The sequence below is a fragment of the Megalopta genalis genome, chromosome 9 (genome assembly GCF_051020955.1).
Source record: "Megalopta genalis isolate 19385.01 chromosome 9, iyMegGena1_principal, whole genome shotgun sequence".
In the NCBI taxonomy this organism is placed as follows: domain Eukaryota; kingdom Metazoa; phylum Arthropoda; class Insecta; order Hymenoptera; family Halictidae; genus Megalopta; species Megalopta genalis.
This window is the reverse complement of record NC_135021.1, coordinates 4,192,501-4,197,500: the sequence shown is the minus strand read 5'-3', so window position 1 is coordinate 4,197,500 and position 5,000 is coordinate 4,192,501.

Genomic DNA, 5,000 nt, shown 5'->3' with positions numbered 1-5,000 from the left:
CATCTTGTAAGATAAATGTACGTCCCAGCTAAAACGTACAAATACTTCAAGTTAAGTAATAATATATCATCGCTATTGACAAATTTTTAAGATCCAAGACACAGTTCTCTCTATATGTTTTAATATTTTTTATGTACTCAAATATATTCAAAGGAAAAAGTACATGGGTGATGCCATAGTCGTGGAAGCGCGTACGCTCACGCTGATCTTCTGACCGCCGGAAGCACGAAACCTCTGATCTGGGCAAAATCGGCAAGCCGAGGAAGAACGGACAGGACACATGCTGGACTGGCGAGAAAGCGTGTTCTTCCGCTCGCGCTAGGCATTTCGATTTCTGACACCTCTTGATTTAAAAAATCAGTTTTTTGATAGTTTTCTCTCTCCACTGGGCTATTTCATTTTAGCCACAGTTTTCAATTGGTACGATTTGCTTCCAAATCTTACAGATGCATTTTAAAAAATTTTTCCATCGCTCGGACAGAAGAGTCGATTGCTCAGTGAGTACGAGTATACATACAAAGTGCATACGGGTAACCAACCCCGTAGGGCTTGCCACATATGGGCCATTCGGTCAAAGACACCGACCCGTGGCCACGCTGTGTGGAGAAAAGTCCGTAACGTAAACGGCACGAAACAGTCAGGACCGAAGCCCCGAAGGAGCTCTGAGACAGCTTCTCGACCGAGATCGTAGAATTGGCCCAAAACCCGCTCTGCTCCGTCCGCCTCGCACGGACCGTGTATCTCTTATAGATACCGAACGGCCGGCAAGGACGCCGGCGCCGCCGGCCGAATAGCACGCGCGCTTATGAGTGTAAACCGCTGCGGCAACAGACCGCCCGGCCGTGCTGTTGTAACATAGCGCGTGAACGAACGAAAAAAATTTTTATAGTAAACATTAAAATAAATTACACTACCGTAAACTAGACAAAAAATTACACATTTTTTCCCAATATGAAAATTTTCACAAACTTTTTAAAGTCCCATCGCATCGAGTAAACTTTTTTAATAACGCGTCCGCACGATTCTAAATGCTTAATCCATATGTGAAATCGTTCACTGATCACGAATATCGCATTTAAAAAAATTACAAAAATTTATTTTTCAAAATAATCAAAAAAAACCGAAAAATCACAAGAGTAAAGTACCATTATTTTAAACAACATGTCGTTCTAAATGCTTAATCCCTATGTAAAAAAGTTATTTAAGCAAGAATATGTAATCGAAAAAAATTAGAAAAATTTATTTTAGCCGTAAATCGAAAATAATGGGGACACCGGAGCTGTTCGAAGCGCCGAGACGCGCCGCGTACGGCCGAATATTTTCTAAGTCCCAACGTACCGATCAAGAGTAAAGTACCATTTTCCTACATTAGATTTCGTTCTAAATGCTTAATCCCTATGTAAAAACGTTAGTTAAGCAAGAATATCGTATTTTTAAAAAAATCTAATGATAGGATTTTCCAGAAAATTGAAAAAACCGAAAAATGTCAAGAGTAAAGTGCCATTTTCTGACATTAGATTTCGTTCTAAATGCTTAATCCCTATGTAGAAACGTTAGTTAAGCAAGAATATCGTATTTTTAAAAAAATCTAATGATAGGATTTTTCAGAAAATTGAAAAAACCGTAAAATGTCAAGAGTAAAGTGCCATTATTTTAAACAATGTATCGTTCTAAATGCTTAATCCCTATGTAAAAAAGTTATTTAAGCAAGAATATGTTATTGAAAAAAATTAGAAAAATTTATTTTAGCCGTAAATCGAAAATAATGGGGACACCGGAGCTGTTCGAAGCGCCGAGACGCGCCGCGTACGGCCGAATATTTTCAAAGTCCCAACGTACCGGTCAAGAGTAAAGTACCATTTTCCTACATTAGATTTCGTTCTAAATGCTTAATCCCTATGTAAAAACGTTAGTTAAGCAAGAATATCGTATTTTTAAAAAAATCTAATGATAGGATTTTCCAGAAAATTGAAAAAACCGAAAAATGTCAAGAGTAAAGTGCCATTTTCTGACATTAGATTTCGTTCTAAATGCTTAATCCCTATGTAGAAACGTTAGTTAAGCAAGAATATCGTATTTTTAAAAAAATCTAATGGTAGGATTTTTCAGAAAATTGAAAAAACCGTAAAATGTCAAGAGTAAAGTGCCCTTATTTTAAACATTATATCGTTCTAAATGCTTAATCCCTATGTAAAAAAGTTATCTAAGCAAGAATATGTTATTGAATAAAATGAGAAAAATTTATTTTAGCCGTAAATCGAAAATAATGGGTCGAGCGAATCGGTCGATTGCGCCGAGACGCGCTATGATGCAACAGACGAGCGATTGGAACGCCCGAATATTTTCAAAGTCCCAACGTACCGGTCAAGAGTAAAGTACCATTTTCCTACATTAGATTTCGTTCTAAATGCTTAATCCCTATGTAAAAACGTTAGTTAAGCAAGAATATCGTATTTTTAAAAAAATCTAATGATAGGATTTTCCAGAAAATTGAAAAAACCGAAAAATGTCAAGAGTAAAGTGCCATTTTCTGACATTAGATTTCGTTCTAAATGCTTAATCCCTATGTAGAAACGTTAGTTAAGCAAGAATATCGTATTTTTAAAAAAATCTAATGGTAGGATTTTTCAGAAAATTGAAAAAACCGTAAAATGTCAAGAGTAAAGTGCCCTTATTTTAAACATTATATCGTTCTAAATGCTTAATCCCTATGTAAAAAAGTTATCTAAGCAAGAATATGTTATTGAATAAAATGAGAAAAATTTATTTTAGCCGTAAATCGAAAATAATGGGTCGAGCGAATCGGTCGATTGCGCCGAGACGCGCTATGATGCAACAGACGAGCGATTGGAACGCCCGAATATTTTCAAAGTCCCAACGTACCGGTCAAGAGTAAAGTACCATTTTCCTACATTAGATTTCGTTCTAAATGCTTAATCCCTATGTAAAAACGTTAGTTAAGCAAGAATATCGTATTTTTAAAAAAATCTAATGATAGGATTTTCCAGAAAATTGAAAAAACCGAAAAATGTCAAGAGTAAAGTACCATTTTCCTACATTAGATTTCGTTCTAAATGCTTAATCCCTATGTAAAAACGTTAGTTAAGCAAGAATATCGTATTTTTAAAAAAATCTAATGATAGGATTTTCCAGAAAATTGAAAAAACCGAAAAATGTCAAGAGTAAAGTGCCATTTTCTGACATTAGATTTCGTTCTAAATGCTTAATCCCTATGTAGAAACGTTAGTTAAGCAAGAATATCGTATTTTTAAAAAAATCTAATGATAGGATTTTCCAGAAAATTGAAAAAACCGTAAAATGTCAAGAGTAAAGTGCCCTTATTTTAAACAATGTATCGTTCTAAATGCTTAATCCATATGTAAAAAAGTTATTTAAGCAGGAATATGTTATTGAATAAAATGAGAAAAATTTATTTTAGCCGTAAATCGAAAATAATGGATCGAGCGAATCGGTCGATTGCGCCGAGACGCGCTATGATGCAACAGACGAGCGATTGGAACGCCCGAATATTTTCAAAGTCCCAACGTACCGATCAAGAGTAAAGTACCATTTTCCTACATTAGATTTCGTTCTAAATGCTTAATCCCTATGTAAAAACGTTAGTTAAGCAAGAATATCGTATTTTTAAAAAAATCTAATGATAGGATTTTCCAGAAAATTGAAAAAACCGAAAAATGTCAAGAGTAAAGTGCCATTTTCTGACATTAGATTTCGTTCTAAATGCTTAATCCCTATGTAGAAACGTTAGTTAAGCAAGAATATCGTATTTTTAAAAAAATCTAATGGTAGGATTTTTCAGAAAATTGAAAAAACCGTAAAATGTCAAGAGTAAAGTGCCCTTATTTTAAACATTATATCGTTCTAAATGCTTAATCCCTATGTAAAAAAGTTATCTAAGCAAGAATATGTTATTGAATAAAATGAGAAAAATTTATTTTAGCCGTAAATCGAAAAAAAGACTGTTCGTTTCTCTGTCTCACTCGCGCGATCGAAGTATTGATGTTTCCCGGCAAAGTAATGGGATATTAATTAAACTTTATACACGAAATTACTCGTTTTGATCCCCGCTACACAGCCGTATACTTTTTATAATTTTGTGGAATCGGGAACCTTGAAATATTTAACATAACGCGGATCGACTGTCTCTGTCTCTTTCTAGATCGGAATAATCGATGTTTCCCGGCAAACTATTGGGAGATTAATTAAACTTTATACATGAAATTACTCGTTTTGGTCCCCGCTACACAGCCGTATACTTTTTATAATTTTGTGGAATCGGGAACCTTGAAATATTTAACATAACGCGGATCGACTGTCTCTGTCTCTTTCTAGATCGGAATTATCGATGTTTCCCGGAAAACTATTCGGAGATTAATTAAACTTTATACACGAAATTACTCGTTTTGATCCCCGCTACACAGCCGTATACTTTTTATAATTTTGTGGAATCGGTAACCTTGAGATATTTAACATAACGCGGATCGACTGTCTCTGTCTCTTTCTAGATCGGAATTATCGATGTTTCCCGGCAAACTATTGGGAGATTATTTAAACTTTATACATGAAATTACTCGTTTTGATCCCCGCTACACAGCCGTATACTTTTTATAATTTTGTGGAATCGGTAACCTGGAGATATTTAACATAACGCGGATCGACTGTCTCTGTCTCTTTCTAGATCGGAATTATCGATGTTTCCCGGAAAACTATTCGGAGATTAATTAAACTTTATACACGAAATTACTCGTTTTGATCCCCGCTACACAGCCGTATACTTTTTATAATTTTGTGGAATCGGTAACCTTGAGATATTTAACATAACGCGGATCGACTGTCTCTGTCTCTTTCTAGATCGGAATTATCGATGTTTCCCGGCAAACTATTGGGAGATTATTTAAACTTTATACATGAAATTACTCGTTTTGGTCCCCGCTACACAGCCGTATACTTTTTATAATTTTGTGGAATCGGGAACCTTG